Source organism: Curcuma longa, chromosome 19 (genome assembly GCF_044706935.1).
Source record: "Curcuma longa cultivar G26 ecotype Majalengka, Jawa Barat chromosome 19, ITB_CL_G26_1.1, whole genome shotgun sequence".
Classification (NCBI taxonomy): Eukaryota; Viridiplantae; Streptophyta; class Magnoliopsida; order Zingiberales; family Zingiberaceae; genus Curcuma; species Curcuma longa.
The window spans coordinates 3,699,036-3,718,905 of record NC_133879.1 but is presented as its reverse complement, the minus strand read 5'-3'; the positions used below and the strand labels follow the sequence as shown (position 1 = coordinate 3,718,905).

The following is a 19,870-nucleotide window of genomic DNA, read 5'->3' as shown; positions in this document are numbered from 1 at the left end:
GCAGGGATATGTACTCCAACATAGGAACGACTACTCAGTATTATGGGGTTTCAAGTAGGAGATATGCCTTTTAGGTACCTATAGATCCCCATAACCTCTCAAAAGCTGAAGATCTCAAATTTAACACTCACTAGGAGGATCAGTTCATGGCCAAAGAACACCCTCTCTTATGTTGGAAAACCCTAACTTATATTAGTAGTTCTTCAGGGTGTGGAATGCTACTGGACGTGTATACTGTCACTTCCTGATGGAGTGATGGAATGCATATACAACATCTATAGATCCTTCATGTGGACAACCAAGAGACCCCCATAGCATGGTCGAAGTTGTGTAGGTCGAGTAGAAGGTGGCCTTGGCTTGCAGGGCTTAAGGGCATGGAACCTCGCTTTACTAGTTAAGGTTCTATGACAAGTACAGGACAAGCAAGACACTTTATAGATATGATGGGTACACCACACGTATAGTAGGTGAGGATATGGGAGTGGCAGGTCAAACACGCAAACTCTCCACTAATTAAGAAGATGTTGCACATTAGAGATCGCATCTTGATCACTGCAGGTAGCCTAGAGACTTCAAGCCACACCCTAGATGCTTGATTCAGCTAGAGGAAAGGGGTGTCCGAAGGGCTTATGACTATTTCAGAGATGCGACACCCCCAAAGTCATGGGTACGGATGGTCTGGCAGAAGTACCTTTAGCCAAGTCATGCCTTTATACTATGGCTACTATCACATGGACAACTCCCTGCATGAGTCCCATAGGAGTACCTGGACGACAAGCGGTGCACTTTCTGTGGGCAGGAGGAGGAGACACTTGATCATGTTTTTTTTTAGATGTGATCCTATATGGCAACTTTGGGGGGGGGGGGGGGGGGGGGTCAGAGTGTAACTACAGATGAGACCAATGATAACCACATACAGGCATATGCTAAGGACTTTTAGATCTCAGTACTGGGGCACATCCACCATGACAATGGAACGTCACCTCGCCATGTCAATACTGGTACACCACGTTTGTAGGGCAAGGAACAATAGCATATTTGAGGGGTTTAGATTTGATGCAAAGCGGGTCTTTAGGAAGGTACAGATCCATGTCTACAGGACACTAGATGTGTATTCAGATCAGATACTCAGGCACGGATGACATCCAGAGGCATGCAGGTTTTTGATTCTTGCCTCATTTTGCATTTCCCATGCCATATACGCATTCAGGTATTTGCTACATATATAGGATTTTAGGATGGTGAGGAGATGCATTATCGATAGTGTCCTGAGTGAGAACTACATTTCAGTAGCGTCACCTCACATGTGGAGAGCATACATTTTGAGTTGATAGAGAACATGCATATAGACAGGATTCTGAGAGACCTTTGTAGGACTTTGAGAGCTTACATCTGACATATGCATGGAATTTTGTAGTATAGGGGCCATATTGGCCAATTTTGACACACCATTACAGCTACAACCACACATTGTATAAAACTGTGGCCCTATGAGGAACTAACGCTCTGTCTAGCACTTGATTTGGAGCCTTTAGCGGCATGGAGTCATATGGAGCTTTACCTACTTTGTAGCCCGGAGAGACATGGAGTTGCATGGAGCCTTGGAGTAGCAGTTGAGAGCACATATGTATGAGGGTGTATCCATCTATGTTGATGAGTGAGCGGTGAGATCATGTATACCTTGTGATACATCATGAGTGGTTGGGTGGGTGGGTGAGCGAGGTGATCATGTATGGCTTAAGATACAACTTGAGGTGGTGAGCGAGGGATGAGATATGTATGTGCAAGTGTACTTCTTGAGCATGAGAGTGGGTTTATGTTGATGAGGATTTAGGTGAATAGATCCATCTCGAATAGTCTATTTAATCTGCAACAAACAACTCATGGTAAAGACATCCTAAATTCATTTATAGCTGAGGCTTTGCTAAAAAACCTATGTGACAAAATGATCTATCTAGTTCGCAACAAATAGCTTGTGATAGAGACACTGTAAATCTATTGATAGCTGACTACTTGCTAAAAGTACACGGGGGATGATGATAGTGACTTTTGGCCAGTTTGAGATAGCATGTGCGCACCAAAGGAGCCGACCCACTAGGAGAGGATGGATGGCGCGAAGTGCCAACGAGGGTGCTAGATGACATACGACACGGAGTCACCTATGGACGGAGATGTACGGTGGTATGCGGCATGGAGCCACCTATGGATGGATGATGGAGACAGTGAGACTGTTCGATACACATGACATAGACCAGTTAATGATGGATCTTCCATGGCTTTGACGGTAGATACATAATCGACTGAAGTACACGTGAGGAGCGAGCTGCTATACACATGAGAGTGATGTTACACATGTGAGCACTTGTATACCATACCCTGGATACCTTCACGGATCTAATGCTTCGTTAGATATGACATGTGTAGGTTTGGTTTTTGTATGTCAGTGCATTTCTTTGATGATATATAGTTATTGTTCATCAAAAAAATAATAGTAATGATTAAGTAAAGTAAGCGAAGGGGTCAGAGTTTAGGGGAGATATTCCTAAATGGGGTGTTCTTGTGGTCTGAATGGTGTGCTAGGAATGCTCCTGAGTGGGGATGCTCCCTCATATGATCATTAGCAATAATAATTAAGTAAAGTAAGTAGAGGGGTCGAATTCTATAAGAGATATCTCCGAATGGGGGTTTTCTCGCGGCCTGGACGATGTGCTAGAGGGATGCTCCTACATATGATCATTAGCAATAAAGATCAACTAAAATAGTGGAGGAGTCAGAGTCCAAGAGAGATATCCTTGAACGGGGGGTGTTCTCGTGGCCTAGATGATGTGTTGGGACGTTCTCGAGTAGGGATGCTCCTGTATATGATCATTAGCAGTAATGATTAAGTAAAGTAAGCAGAAGGGTTAGAGTCCAAGGAGATATCCTTGAACAGGGGTGTACATGCGATCTGGACGGTGTGTTGGGGGGCGTTCTCGAGTGGGGATGCTCTTGCAAAATCAATTAGTTAAGAAAAGAGAGAGTTTAGGGGAGGGGGGGGGGTATCTGAGATGGTACCCGAGCTGATTTTTACTCTAGTTGGAAGTTAACCGAGTGAATAGATCACAACTTTTCACCTGAGCAATCTGACTACTACATCTTTTTGGGGATATCCCACAGGGGGTGTTCCCAAACCATGAACTTCTCAAGCTGTGAAATCTTGAGGTCATGTCTTTGGCCATCTAGTATGTATCCGCATGGACAGATCTATGATGTCTATTAGGACAAGAACTTCTCAAGCCGTGAAACATCTCAAATCGTGAAACTTCCTAAGTCGTGAAAACTTCTTTGGTTTACTCTCGTGCCTGGTATGTCTTCGGTCGACACTCATAGAACTGTCTTGGTATATATGCCTGAGCGGGGATTGCGAGGCACATCACATGCCTCCCCCCACATAGTTAGGAAGAGAAAAGAATAATTGATGCGGCCTAGTAGAGGATGTGGCCAGGCATAAACAATGCATGTTGACACCTCCACTTGCTACCTAAACATCAGAATAATAAAACACTGCCAAACCCGCACAGATTTGGAGTTGGGGAGATTATGAATACCAAGATGCTTCCAGCCCACCTCGATCCAGAGTCGAGAGAGAATATGAATACCAAACTACTATCAAGACCACACCAACCAAGAAATCAAGGGAGAATATGAATATCAAATTGTTTCCAAGTTCGCACCGACCTAAAGTCGGGGGAGAAAAGGAATACTAAGCTACTATCAAGTGCGCGTCGGGGGGAGGGAGGAGGGTGGACACGAGCCAAGCTAGCATCAATACCATATTGCTGGCAAGTTCACAGCTGATCTACAATCGGAGGAGAATAGGAATACCAAGCTGTTACAAAGCCCGCACCAACACGGAGTAGGAGAAGAATACCAAGCCATCGATCTGCCCCTGTTGACCTAGAGTCAAGAGAGAATATGAATACCAAGCTGCTACAAAGCCCTCACCAACCCAGAGTCAAAGGAAAATACCAAGCCACTGTTCTACCCACGTCAACCCAAAGTCGGGGAGAATATGAATACCAAGTTGCTGCCAAGTCTACACCGACTCAAAGTCAGGGGAGAATAAAATACCAAGCTACAGCAAAGTCTACAGTGAATCAGAGTTGGAGGAGAATAGGAATACCATGCTATTGTCAAGCCCGTGCAACCTAGAGTCAAGGGGAGAATAGGAGTACCAAGCTGCTACAAAGGTCACACCAATCTATAGTGTGGGGGAGATTAGGAATACTGCGTTGCTGCCAAGACTGTGTTGATCCAGAGTCGGGGGAGAATATAAATATCAAGCTGCTGCCATGCTCGCACTGACCTAGTGTCGGGGGGAGAATAGGAATACTAAGCCGCTACAAAGCCCTCACCAACATGGGGGAGAATACGAATATCAAGTTGCTGTCAAGCCCGCACTAACCTAAAGCCGGGGGAGAATAAAAGTACCAAGCCGCTATAAAGCCCTCACTAACTCAGAGTTGGGGCTGAGGGGAGGGGGAGAGATTAGGAATACCACTTTGCAAAGCCCATGTTAAACCAGAGTTGGGGGAGAATAGGAGTACTAAGATGCTACTGATCCAAACCCGCAGAGCTGAAAGAAAGAATGTTGGCATGTGGCTAATAGAGAACATTGTCGCCTTCGCACAAGAGAAGAGGGCTTGAGAGCAAGGGTACCTTCTTCTAGAGAAGGGATTGAGGGCAAGTATGCCTTCTTTAGGAGAAAGGCTCGAGAGCAAGTGTGGCTCCTATGGGAGAAGGGCTTGAGGGTAAGTGTGTCTTCTTCGGGAGAAGGGCTTGAGTTATAAGAGAGAGTGCTTTCTTCGGGAGAAGGGCTTTAGCTAAAAGAAAGAGTGTCTTCCATAGGAGAAGGGCTTTGTAGTAATACTGACTTGTTCGAGGATAGCAGTATATCAACACACCCAAAATACTCATTTCGACACTAGAATATGAGAACATCGAAATATAAATGTCAGAACATAGATCTGATTCGTCCTAGGAGAGAGGAACTCGACCCATAAACCGGGGGGTAACAGGAATAGTAGGATACAAATCTGACCCGTCTTTGAAAAATAGAATACTAGCATATAAGAAAATTGATCTCGACCTATCCCATGGAGTCGGGGAGTAATAAGATTATCCACACACCAAAGATGAGTAACTAGGAGAGGTGACTTGATCTCGGACGGGTGCTGACATAGTCAAGTGGCAAAGTGTCTCCGACACCACCAAGTAAGATACCTCGATCCTAGTCTGACGGTCATGAGAGATGGCTTGATCCTGGCCAGAAAGTTAGGACAGAGTGGTTGAATGGTTGAGCAGCAAAGTATCTCCGATACCACTAAGTAAGATAACTCGATCTTAACTAAAAAGCCAGTTGAGAATGGTTGTGTGGCCACATGGATGAGCAACAAAGTGTCTCCAATATCAAGTAAGATAACTCAATCCTAGTCTGGAAGATAGGAGAAAATGTTACTCGCTGTAAACTGACTAATCCAAGTGGGATGATTGACCCAAGAGAGTTCCCCTGGGTGCATCAAAATGCTTGACTTTCTTTTCACATACTTCATTCATACACACCGACAGTAAATTAAGTTTTGTTGAAAAAGATCTAGCCACTAGACACAACAATGTAGAGGAAAATGGAACCGCAGGTAATGTCATTTTAATCAAAAAGTAATAGGAAGGAGGTGATGATGATGTCATTGATAAAAACTAGGTCACTATCAAGGCTGTTGCTGAGCTGCTTTTGCTACTTTGATGAACGTAATCTTTCCAAGCTTGATCGTTTGAGCGTATGGATGTAGAGGTCATTAGAACTAGCCGACACCTTTACTTCAAAACCCTAAGTCATAGAATTCCTCAATGTCTTTCACTCACTTTCTCATAGACGACGCCATTTTGATGCAGATAGAATCCTCCTCTTTACTCTAAGCTCAGCCACTCCACTTCTTTTGGGTTCAAATCTAGTAGAACTTCCAATCCACTTTGGCGATTTGCTCAGAAACATGCACGCTAATAACTCTCGTTCTTTTATGCTCGAACTAGGTCTTCACCCGAGCTAGTATTCACCAGAGCTAGTCTTCACACGAGCTGGTATTCACTCGAGATGGTCCATGTGAGCTGGTATCGCTCTCCCTGACTGCCCAACTACAGTTCTCTATTTTGGTTCAAAACCGATAGAGTGGCTAATCCTGCACACCTAAGCGAGTCTCCTGCCTGTGAGAATATGACAAGCTTCTGATCCCGTTGCCCATAAGAATTCAACAAAGATTCTATTCTTGCACACCCGAATGGGTCTTCAGCATGTCTCCGATATGCGAATCAACACCCATCAATGGGGGACTTGCATCGCCGATATGATCCCTTTGATGGTTAAGTTAGTACGAAGCTGCAAGAAAGAGTGCCTTCTTTGGGAGAAGAGCTTAAGCTGAAAGAAAGGATGTCTTCTACTGGAGAAGGGCTTGAGCTGAAGATAGGATGCCTTCTACTGGAGAAGTGCTTTAGCAAGAGCTAAAAGAAGAAGAAGAACAATGGTTAAGTGGGTTAACCACTACCTTGACTTGGAGCTAGTCACAGTGAGAAAGAGAGAGCTTGAGAGTGAGAAAAGAGCTTTCTTGCTGCACATTCTTCCCCTTATAGATGAGAGACAAGCCTTCCCCACCTACTGCCACATTTACTGATTAGATAGTTAAAGGTGTAGGGATGTGAGGCAGCCACTGTCCTGCCAAAGGTATTTTACCGTTTAGAAGGCATGCACAAGTACGAGCCTAGCATTGACTTTCCTTTACCATGCTGAGAACAACACCTGCTAACATTATCCCACTCTTGGATAGCTCTTGTCAAGTCCATGCTTAAGACACTGCCTCCTATCAGACTCAGGATTAGAGAATCATTAGCAGTAATGATCAAGTAAAGTAAGTGGAGGGGTTGCAGTTCAAGGGAGATATCCTTGACAAGGGTGTTCTCGCAGCTTAGACGGTGTGTTGGGGATGTTATTGAGTGGGGATGCTCTCGTATATAATCATTAAAATAATGATTAAGTAAAGTAAGCAAAGGGGTTAGAGTTCATGGGAGATATCATCGAACAAGGGTGTTTTCATGACCTGGATAGTGTGCTAGGGGCGTTCTAGGGTGGGGAGACTCTGCATATGATTATTAGTAATGATTAAGTAAAGTAAGCGGAGGAGTCAGAGTATAGGAGAGATATCGCCGAATGGGGGTGTTCTTGTGGCTTGTACGATGTGCTGGGATGTTCCCAAGTGGGGATGCTCCCGCATATGATCATTAGCAGTAATGATTAAGTAAAATCAGCAGAGGGGTGTGAGTCCAAGGGAGATATCCCTGAATGGGGGTGTTCTCGCAACTTGGGCGGTGTGCTGAGGATGTTCCCGAGTGGAGATGTTACTTCATATGATCATTAACAATAATTATTAAGTAAAGTAAGCAGAGAGGTTGGAGTCTTTGGCCACCTAACATGTACTCGTACGGACAGGTCTATAGTGTTTGCTAAGATGGGGACTTCCCAATATGTGAAACTTCCCAAGCCACAAAAATTCTCTAGTTTACTCTCTTTCTTGGTCACATCTTTGGTCGGCACTCATAAACTCATCTGAGTATATATGCCCGGGCGGGGATTGTGAGGCACATCAAGTTCTAAAGCTTTAAAAGTTTGTCAGGCTCAAAATTTGAAATGCTTCTATTTTGAGATGTAGGTCATTATATCTTGAAAGATGATTATCGATAAACTGTAAACACTTAGGTGGGTCAATATCATCTTAAGGAAACAATGTTTGGCCTTCACTTGGACCTTAATACTATATCCATAAGGATAAGCTTACCTAAAAAAGTGTGTCAATATCTGAAGGGATAATTTGACAACTAACGAGATTAAGTCGATAATGATGATACTAAGAAGGGCACATCTTTTACTAGAAAGGGTGCCTCGATATCCGAAAAGGTGTGTTGAGGGTATAAACGGGACAAGGTCTACATTGCCATATCGAGCTCCACCAATTCGAGCTAATGACTTATTATCAAGCTAATTAACCAGACCTAACTGTTGGATCAACACGACCAATCCATTCCATAAAATTCCAATAATCTTAAGATGATATTTATCAATTATGACAACTGTGGATCCCACTCCTATCGGAGAGAAATTGAAGAAATTCTCTATAAGCGTCTTCAAGCAATGATAGTAAAAGATATTGTATTACTTGAACAAAATATACTTCATAAGGTTACAATCAAAAGACGCCCCTAGCCCATCTAAAGATAAACCTTAAGCGATGTGAGAGTTATTTGCAAGGAAGAACAGATTTTTTTTTCTATGTGAGAACCATGCTTTAAAAGGCTGGATGACAAAACTATACCATTGGTATAGTGTAACAATGTTGGCCATGACTTTGTGGGGCCCATTAGGCTAAAATCATAAAGTTGAGGAATGTGAATTTAAACTATCCCAACAGAGGGTTAATGAAAGGCTTCAGATAGAAGGTTAAGCTCATTTGGCTGAAAGCTAAACTTGAGTCTAACTCAATGAGATCTAAGTGTCAGTGTTAGCTCTAGAGCCAATCATGAGATGATTAACTAGAAAATTTTTTGTATCATATTTTATCAATAAAGGCAAAATTTTGATTATTATATTTATATCATATTTATGTCAAATGAATAAATATAATAATATCCTTGGGTAGTAGGTTAGCCCTAGAGCTAATCATGAGATAATTGGCTAGAAAACTTTTTATATCATATTTTATTAATAAAGGTAAAGCTTTGGTTATTATATTTATTTTATGTTTGTGCCAAATGAATAAGTATAATAATGTCATTGGGTAGTAGATTCAAATTTATATCATATCAATTGGTTAAATTGATAGTGAAATAATGTAGAGAATATTACTCTTAACTATTCCTAGTCAAATATTAATATACAAGAACAATATTAATGTGTTGAGACTAACAAGTAGGTCAATTGATGACTTGATCTCATAAGTCATGTATATGAGATATCACATTGACACATGAGTTTATATTGGAGAATATATATTGAATTGATCCGCCATGAGAAAGTTTCATGGATCGTTATATTAGTATCATAAACTTTCTCATAGTGACTATAAGTATGAATAATCCTTAGACCTGAAGTTTCTACGGTTTCCTACATAAGGAGTTGTATATTTTGGTATCGTCAAACGTCACCCGTAATAGGGTGGACTATCAAGTCGATCTCTGAGTATGCAATGAATTATGCGGAGGGATGTTCGTGATGTAGATAAGATATATCTCTCTCATATGATGGGAGTGATATCTGTGGGCCTCTTGATCGAATAAGGATTACTAGAACGCATGACCATGTTCAAATGAGTCAATATGAGATATTGATCTCATTTGCTTGAGTAAGTCTACTCGGGGATCAAGAAACATAAAGATTGATAAGAGGATGACACGGTCTATGTCTTATTGATCAATCTCGATATCGAGGATAGAAGAATAAAGTCATAGATTATAATAGATATGGAAAGGTTAGGTCGGATCTCGACTTTCTCGTCACTTGGGTAGCAATGATGCATTACTAGATACTGCTCATTATTTATATGTCTAAAGCGGTTTAGATGTATTGCCAACGTTACGAGAATATATTGGATCACACACAAAGAATATGATGTTTTAAAGATAAATTGATTTTAGTTTGACAAAAATGTGATCCAAAATTAGATTAATTGAGTTAAACTCAAATGAATCTAATTGGATTATGAGATTGAGTGTAATCCGAGTTAGACTCATTTAGATTAAACTCAGCCACTTAATTATGCATAATATTCATTAAAAGGTTTAATGAAATATTATTGAAGAGGAAGGCCAAGAGACATTCTATTCATGGATGAATAGAAGATGAAGAGAAAAAAAGAATACCAAGAGTTTTTAGTATTCATTGTGATTTATATGCATTAAGAGTATGGGGAGCTCAAGGGGCAAATGCCCTTTTATTCAATGGATGAATACAAAAAAGCTTCTTACAATTTTAAAAGAGAGAGAGTGTTCATCATCCCTCTTCTTCCTCCTCTCCTTCTTCTTGGCCGAAACACAGAAGGTGTATTTTTGGTCCTCCTATCTTGTGAACTATTTCAAGTTGCTAGCATAATTATGGTGGTTCATCTCCGAGATCGAGATCGTGTTCGTGTGGATACTATTAGAGGCACGACCATTCTGATCGTGTAGAGATCCGACAAACCAAGGACTAGTAGGATACACTAAGGGTACGCAACAAAGGTATAACTTTTAGTTAGAACTTTGTACGAATTTTTCGCATGGATCATTGGAAGGGATCCTATTTTCTGCTGCGTATATTATTATTTTTCTCATAAGAGATCTCAACACTAAGTGGAGGTCAAAATAGATAAGTTAGAAGAATTACATCACATGTGTTATAATTTACAAAGAAATTGAGTCTAATTCCTATTATGTTGGCAGAGCAAAGGATCTAAACTTCTTGGTCAGCACTCTGATTAGACGACTATAGCTTTGGCTTGGTGAGATTGGAAGATCAAGGGATGCATACTTCTTGAGTCGAGTGTCTCTACACTCCAATCAAATGACCGTGGCTTTGTCTTGATGAGATTGGAAGATCAAAGGATGTATACTTCTAGAGTCAAGTATCTCTCGAAGAGTAAATACAATCTTGATCAGGACTCCAATCAAATGATCCTAGCTTTAGCTTGAAGAGATTGGAAAAAAAGGGATGTATATACTTCTTGAGTCGAGTGTCTCTCGAAGAGTAAATACAATCCTAATTAGAATTCCGATCAAACGACCACAACTTTGACTAGATAAAATAGAAGACCAAGGGATGTATACTTCTTGAGTTGAGTGTCTTTTGAAGAGTAAATACAATCCTGGTCAACACTCCAATTAGACGATCGTAACTCTAGCTCAGTGAAATTGGAAGACCAAGGGATGTATAGTTTTAGATTGAGCATTTTTTGAGACAAGTGTAATCTTGTTCATCATCCTGATTAGGTAACTGTTCCGGCCAATTCACTGTGGACAGTTCATCTACCGATTCAGAACTGCTGATATACACGCTCCTCGAAGAGAATCGCCGGGGGAGATGAGGGGACCTGAAAAGCACTAAAGAAGAGGGTTAGAATGGCGCCGGGGGACCCCGGTAAGCCACTCCGACGCTCAAGTTAGAACGGAGATAGAAGTAAGGAAATAACATGCGTGTATAAAAAATAGAGAGAGAGAGGAGGTCCCCTTTATTCTTCATACCTGTGAAGTTTATATAGTAGCAGAGGGAATGTGATCTTTGGAGATCGATGCATGTGATTGGCTGAGTAAAGGCACGATCCAACGGCTCAGCACGGTTGATTATCCTCATTCAACGGTTGTGGGCATAAGTGTGTTAATTTTTAGGAGACCAAGTTTGGGGACTTGGTCGTCGTCCTTATCCTTTTGGATGGGTGATAACTAGTCGGATCAGAAGCCTCCCCTCCAAGTCTAGTCGAAGGAGGCGTAGTCGACTGACTGGACTATGCATAATGATCTAACCGTTTCGCTCGCCATATTGGTGCTGAGTTGTTGAGATGAGGTGCCGAGATGAGATGTCGAACTTGAGGTGGCCGAAATGGCATGAGTGGCTGAAAGACTTGGACGAGTGGTTGAGTTGACAGAGTGGCAGAGCAAGGCCGAGATCAAATGAGATCGAGTGCGTGGTCGAGTGGGGCCGATGCCGAGTCAGGCTGAGGCCAAGTGAGGTGGCGACCGAGCAAGGTAAAGGCCGAGTGAAGCCAAAGCCAAGCGAGGTCGAGGCCAAGTGAGGTTGAGGAAGGTGAGGTCGAGGCCGAGTCAGGTGAGGCCAAGGCCGAGTCGGACTGAGGCCGAGGCCGAGTCTGGCTGAGGCCAAGTAAGACCTTGTTAGGAAGTATACTGAAAAGACTAGCTCTTTTGTATATAAACATTTATGAAATAAAGTATCATGTTTTGGTCAAATGATTGCAATAGTATATTTTGTAATAAAGTCCTCTTAATTTACATTGTAGATAACTTGGTGTCTGTGAGACACAGAAGACCATGATTATCGGTCCCTTGTGAATTATAAACTAAGGCTCACAACCAAGATGACTTTGGACAAACCATCGGGAACGGTTGTAGTGTAATTCGGTGACTGTCTGTCTTGACTGTAGAATTACACTAGTGCACTTTGTGTGTATTGAGTAGGACCATTGAGGTTGTTCGATTTACACTGACTCGCAAATTGAACAAGACCTCTGTTATTATAATTATGCACTCTTAATCCCGATGTAATAAATGGGCACCTATACTTAGTAATTATTGCTTTGATTTACCAAAGGGTGAGATCTTTCCGTCAGATCAAATATTCTCGGTAAGTTGGGTGATGTTACTATTTATACGGTGTGCCATTAATTATAGAAGGAATCCGTGTCCCAGTAGGGCTGATGATGTCCCCTTGGAGAGCTCATAAGGATTGTCAAGTCAAATCTTGCAAGTGGACTTAGTCCGGCTGACAATAAGGATGAGTGGTACTATTCAAGGTCTTAGATGTCGATTATTGAGTTGTCAGTGAACTCAGATAATTGACGGACATACGATATCTTAAACACGGGGAGCAATGCATAAAATAATAAGAAGGAACCCATAACGTAATTTGGGGATTGGATTGGTAGTGCAACAATGATCCTCTAGTGGAATGGATCGTTGTTGATGGATGTAGGTGTGTATTCGGGGTTGAATACGGGATCCGAAACCCATCAGAAGGCCAGATCCAATACCTCCTCGAGGTCCCCACTGTAGCCTAAAGACATCTTCAAAAGGATGCAATCAAACGGATGAGATTAGTTCTCAGCCGTCGGATGAGATTTAATCTCAACCGTTGGATGAGATTAGTTCTCGACCGTAGGATGAGTTAATGGATGAGATCAGCTTGTATCCGTGGGATTAGATCAAGTTGCATCCATTGGATCGAAATAAATAAAGAAGATTGAAAGAGAATAGATTAGAACCGTTGGATGAGATTAAGTCGCGTCCGATGGACGAGATCTCTCCGGTTCGGTTTTAATTCTCTTTGAAAGGAAGAACCGGTTCACGAGGTGAACCAAGCATGGTTCAATGAACCACACGCCCAAATGGATTAATCATGGCCATTGGATCGAAGAGATCAAGTTATATTAAAGGAGATTATATCGTAACCGTTAGATGAGATTAAGTTGCATCCGACGGATGAGATCTCTTCGGTTCGGTTTTATTTTCTTTTTTAATATAAAGTTGGTTCACGGATTGAACCAAGCCTATCCATATGGCCGGCCACTTATAGATAAGGTTGGAATTATTTTTTAACTAATTCTGAAAAGATCTAACGGCTGGAAACCAAGCAAGCTAATCCAAAGGCCTAGATTTGAGATATTTCTATAATTTAGAATTGGTTCACGGAATCAATCAAAATTAAATAAATATTTTGAATGGGTGGCCAAGACTTGGTTTGGGCGTGAGAGCTATAAAAGGAGAGGAGGGGTGGGCGGCAAGGAGATCAAGAAATCGAAGGGAGAAAGGATTCCGAGATCGAACTCTCTCCTCCTTCTCTTCTAGTTGCCGCCGCCCCCTTCCCTTCTCTTCCTCTTCTTTTTCTTCTTCTTCCTTTGCTTCCTCTCTTTTCTCTCTTGTGGTGGCCGAACCTCCTCCAAGGTGTAGTGGCCGGATCCAAGGTGGGAGACAAGAAGAGGCGAAGTTGCTGCGAGAAGAAGCAAGGCGATCCAAGGCATCATCATCCGGAGGTTGCAGTTTCCTTATTTCTGGAGGTTCGTTGTCCACCCAACGTCCAGGAAGAAGTTAGGAATACAGCGGAAGGCTCCGAGGTTATCAAAAGGTTCTGGTATGATTTATTTTTCCGCAGTTTTTTTTGTACCTAGAACTAGTCGTAAACCGTAGTTAAGTAATTTAGGAATCGGCGATCCTGAATGATCGATTGACTTAGTCTTTTGTAGACTTTGTCAATTGATCCTGGCGGGATAAAATTTTTTGTCCTGTGGGGTTCTATGCTTTTCGGAGCGGATAGAATCCGGAACATAGGACGGAGATCCAGATCGCCAACAGAAGTCGAGTAAAGTGAGACCGAGGCCAAGATCGGGGTCGAGGCCGAGGTCGAGACTGAGGTCGAGGCCGGGTGAGGCCGAGTGAGGCCGAGGCCGGGGTCGAGGCCGAGGCCGGGGTCGAGGCCGAGGCCGGGGTCGAGGCCGAGTGTTCGAGGCCGAGTGAGGTCGGGGCCGAGGTCGAGTCAGGCTGAGGCCAAGTAAGACCGAGGCTGAGATTGAGACTGAGGTTGAGGCCGGGTGAGGCCGAGTGAGGCCGAGGCCGAAGTCGAGGCTGAGGTCGAGGCCGAAGTTGAGGTCGTCGAGGCCTTGGTCTAGTCAGGCTGAGGCCAAGTAAGATCGAGGTCGAGACTGAGACTGAGGTTGAGACCGAAGCTGAGTAAGGTGAGGCAGAGGCCGAGACCGAGGTCGAGGCCGGATGAGGCCGAAGTTAAGTAAAGTGAGGCCGAGGTCAAGATCGGGGTAGAGGCCGAGGTCGAGATCGAGATCGAGGCCGGGTGAGGCCGAAGCTGAGTAAGGTGAGGCCGAGGCCGAGACCGAGGTCGAGGCCGAGATGAGGCCGAAGTTAAGTAAAGTGAGGCCGAGGCCGAGATCAGGGTCGAGGCCGAGGTCAAGACCGAGGTCGAGGCCGGGTGAGGCCGAAGTTAAGTAAGGCGAGGCCGAGATCGAGTAAGGTGAGGCCAAGGTCGAGACCGAGGTTGAGGCCGGGTGAGGCCGAAGCTGAGTCAGGTGAGGCCGAGAAAATAGGCTGCTGAGCTAACTGAGCTGCTGAGCTAACAGAACTGTGAAACTGACAGAGCTGACTGAGCTGCCGAGCTGACAGAGCTACTGAGCTGCCAGAGCTGCCGAGCGGACTGAGCTGCTGAGCTAATAGAGCTGCTGAGCTGACAGCTAACAGAGCTGCTGAGCTGACTATGCTGCCGAGCTGACAGAGCTGCTGATCTGCGAGAGCTACTGAGCTGACTGAGCTGCTGAGCTAACAAACCTGCTGAGCTGACAGAGCTGCTGATCTGCCGAGCTGTCAGAGCTGACTGAGCTAATAGAATTGCTGAGCTGACAGAGCTGCTGAGCTGGCTGAGTTGCTGAGCTAACAGAGCTGCTGAGCTGACAGAGCTGCTAAGCTATCTGAGCTGCTGAGCTAACAGAGCTGCTAAGCCATCTACGACTGGGCTGTCATAAGGCAATGTTATTGTGCGTGGAGCTCGGAGGTCCGGCCTGTCGTAAGGCAATGTCATCGAGCACGGAGCTCGGAGATCCGACCTGTCGTAAGGCAATGTCATCGAGCACGAAGCTCGGAGGTCCAGCCTGTCGTAAGGCTAAGTCATCGAGCACGGAGCTCGGAGTTTCGAGCCTGTCGTAAGGCCATGTTGGAGAGCGCGGAGCTCGGAATCCAGCCTGTCGTAAGGCTAAGTCATCGAGCACGGAGCTCGGAGTTCCGACCTGTCGTAAGGCCATGTTGGAGAGCGCGGAGCTCGGGAATCCAGCCTGTCGTAAGGCTAAGTCATCGAGCACGGAGCTCGGAGTTTCGACCTGTCGTAAGGCCATGTTGGAGAGCGCGGAGCTCGGGGATCCAGCCTGTCGTAAGGCTAAGTCATCGAGCACGGAGCTCGGAGTTCCGACCTGTCGTAAGGCCATGTTGGAGAGCGCGGAGCTCGGGAGTCCAGCCTGTCGTAAAGCTAAGTCATCGAGCACGGAGCTCGGAGTTCCGACCTGTCGTAAGGCCATGTTGGAGAGCGCGGAGCTCGGGAATCCAGCCTGTCGTAAGGCTAAGTCATCGAGCACGGAGCTCGGAGTTCTCGACCTGTCGTAAGGCCATGTTGGGGAGCGCGGAGCTCGGGAATCCAGCCTGTCGTAAGGCTAAGTCATCGAGCACGGAGCTCGGAGTTCCGACCTGTCGTAAGGCCATGTTGGAGAGCGCGGAGCTCGGGAGTCCAGCCTGTCGTAAGGCTAAGTCATCGAGCGCGGAGCTCGGAGTTCCGACCTGTCGTAAGGCCATGTTGGAGAGCGCGGAGCTCGGAAGGCCATGTGATTTGCTCCCATGTGATTTGGCTGTTAATTCGCCGAAACATGTTTAAGGTTTGATGCTAGCAAATGAAAAGATGAAACATATAGGAAGTGATGAAATTCACATAGGAAAATGAATGAAAATTTTAACATGCAACTAAATATGTCCAATAGCTTGGTCAAAAGATAATCATGATAGATATGTTTATACCGACTTAAGCATGGATAGGAAAAATATTCCATCTACTAAACATATCAATTATCAAGTGATGATGTTGCAAGACATAAATTAGATGATGAGAAATAAATGACTTATCTTGCCGGTGAGAAACTCGAGTTTGACGTCGCTCAATTTGATGATGTCGGTCCGATCCCAGATGCTCAGGATCCTAGCTTTGGCTTTGACTTGATACCACTGTCGCTTCTGATTCAACACATATCTTGATTTTCTAAAATTGAATTGATAAAAAATAAGTATTAATTCTGATGCAGGATAATAAAAGGGATTGAGGAAGAAGTCCTGATTATCATGAAAAGTTCTGTGTTTGATCTTGGATTTTTGTTGTTGCTTTCCTGGTGACGGTGATCAGTGAGCACGACAGGGTGGTCAGGCTTGTCGACGTCGATCCGAACATTGGGAGCGACCCATTGGTTGTGGTGGTGGATCTCGATGACGACTTCCTTGGAGACGGCAGGGGCTAGGTCCGGGGAGGTGCTGCTTGAGGGGTTTCTGTGCCTTTTTACTGGAGAAGGAGGTGGAGATGGAGTGCTGTTATCTTGCTGCAACCGGGGACCAGTTCTTGCAGAAACTTCATCCGCACATTTATTTTCTCCCTTCAAGCCCGCTCTGCTAAGCTGTGGCTATCGGTTGCTTGTCGTCGACGAGTGCGGATGTGAACGTAGGGGAGCTTGTTGCCGGCGGTGTCTTCCTCCATCGCTGTGGCCTTGGTTGGATCTTTTTTTTCTCTTTGGTCCTCTTGATTTTTTTTCCTGTGGATATTACTTTTGTTCCTCCAATAATAGAGCACCAGCAATAATAGAGAGCTCTTCTTCTTTGGCAAGGAGAGTGGCCAGTAAAAATCTCTTCGAGCGATTTTTTTTCTCCTCGCCTTGGTCTTCTCGTACGTCCCTTTCCTCTTCGATGGCGATCTCTTCTTCTTCGGCAAGGGAAGAATGGGGACGGAAGAAGGCGAATCGGGGTCCAGCTGTTCCACCTTCCGCCGTGGTGAGATGCCTCCGCCGAAGCTCGAAGCGGGGGACTCCTTGGATGCGAGGATAGAAAACCTTGCCGCCCTCTCGACGAGAATAGCGTCGGAAAGGAAGGTGGGGGAGCAACCGAGAGGAAGGCGGTCCTCCCTCGCCGAGCAGTTGCCTCCAAGCTGGAGTCGCGACATCTCGGCGACACCCGCCAAGGAGGAAGCCGCCGCAGTGTGGTCATGCTCATTGAGGAGCTCCGCGGCCTGGTTGCTGGAGAGGAGAGAAGAGCTTGTGGAGCTCATCGTTTCTTGCTGTGGAGAGGGAAGAAGAGCTTGTTGAGCTCCTCCTTGCTCGTTGAATTTCCAAGTTGTTCTCTTCGCAACTTTGCGGCTTAAGGAGATGTGGGCCACCCGATGTGCTTTACAATCCACTTAAAACTTTTGTTTTGTTGCCCCACGTTTCGCTCGTGATGGCTCCTAAAAGAAGAACTAGAAGAACAAGATTAATCACACGCGCAGCTCCACATCCAAATCCTCCGTCGGCGGCGGAGATGAATCAACCACGAAAATAAAACTTAAAAAAAAAATTCAAAAGAGATTTTTTGTCGATAAGGAGAAAAAAAAATCATAAAGGGATACTCATCGTAGCTTTTCATTTCGATGGAGCCGTGATTATTACTAGTTCTTCCGGTGTAAATCTTCCAGCGTCTCGGCTCAGTGTTCCCACAAACAGCGCCATTGTGTTCCGGCCAATTCGTCGTGGACGGTTCATCTACCGGATTCAGAACTGCTGATGTACACGCTCCTCGAAGAGAATCGCCGAGGGAGATGAGGAGACCTGAAAAGCACTAAAGAAGAGGGTTAGAATGGTGCCGGGGTGGGACCCGGCAAGCCACTCCGACGCTCAAGTTAGCACGGAGAAAGAAGTAAAAGAAATAACATGCTGCATGCTGCATGCTGCAAAGGTTGGAATCCGTCAACCTAGCGGCCCCACACGATCGGCCCCCCGACCATCTGTGGAGAGGTAAATCACGGTGAATGCGGGACTGACCAGGGCATGGTGGCCGAGGGATTTGGAAACATGGCACAGATTGATGTTATCGCAAATGCAACCATGAGCCCTCGAACCGCCCACCTCATGCTGCAAGCACCCATGTCCTGACCAGCTGACCCCGCCCGTGGGGGCAAGTAAGGAAATAACATGCGTGTATAAAAAATAGAGAGAGAGAGAGAGAGAGAGGAGGCCCCCTTTATTCTTCATACATGTGAGGTTTATATAGTAGCAGAGGGAACGTGATCTTTGGAGATCAATGCATGTGATTGGCTGAGTAAAGGCACGATCCAACGGCTCAGCAGGGTTGATTATCCTCATTCAACGGTTGTGGGCATAAGTGTGTTAATTTTTAGGAGACCAAGTTTGGGGACTTGGTCGTCGTCCGGATCAGCAACCATAGTTTTAACTGAGTGAAATTTGAAGATCAAAAGATACATGAGTTATGGAGACTTACGTTTAAGTACAATTGAAACCCTTGAAGTGTTTAAACAAACAATAGAAATGTGGTTGGAAAAATTAATTAAGTAAGATCATTTATAGTGATCGAGAGAGAGAATGTAGAATATTGCTCAAGGAATATTTCTCAAGGAAGAGCAATATTCATTAATTGATTATATCCCATTTATCTCAATCCAACAATATTGTAGAACATGAGACCTAAATATTAAAGAGATGATAAAGGCTATGTTGATAAGTTTTGGATTTATCCTAAAAATTATGGGGGGAAGTTGTTCTCTTGACAAATCACAAGCCCCAGTGAGATATAAATGAAAATTTTCTATAAGTCATTGAAAGATCATGAAGCTTCCAATGGAGCTAATAAATGTAAGGGTGAACAATAAATATGGGGTATTTGGGTAAGGTATAAATACCCAAATTGGAGGCCCAAAGAATTAATTATATAAAATACATCGATATGTGCTACTATATACGATACATATGGTATTTAAGTAGTTATGAAAAGGGCACTAGTGTAAAATGGTAAGTCTTGAAAAGATTTAATACCATTAAAGTAGTAGATCTCTCTAATGGTGAAATTTTCATTGAATATTGAGAATTGTGCAGATCCACTAATTTAAAAAGGTCTACTGAGATCAACTATATTAGATGTTTAGGAAATGAGTCTAAAACTCAACATTTGAATCGAGTAGTGGTAACCCAATCATGCTAACTAGAGATCTCAAGATCATGGTTCGAAAGGGACAACTAAGCTATAAAATTTGAGGCACTTAGAAGTAATTATTCCAACTCATTCTTGGAGACAAAGGTGCGACCAGTAAATGAATAAATGATGAGTAAAATTTCTTAATGATTCCTATATTATACCGCAAAGGGTATAATAGGATATTATAGGATACTTTTAATAGAAGATCACCTATATAAGTGTAAAGATAGACCGCTTCAATGAAACACATGAATTCCAAATGTTGTCATGGTCTTAACGGACATGATAGAAAACTGGTAGAAACCTAAGGGACTATTGTAAG

General features: G+C 44.1%; 1 pseudogene; it reads right to left on the bottom strand.

Moving 5' to 3' along the window:
• Positions 1 to 16,873: 16,873 nt before the first annotated feature.
• On the bottom strand, positions 16,874 to 17,632 carry LOC141812762 (transcription factor bHLH48-like; annotated as a pseudogene).
• Between the last annotated feature and the right edge of the window lie 2,238 nt (positions 17,633 to 19,870).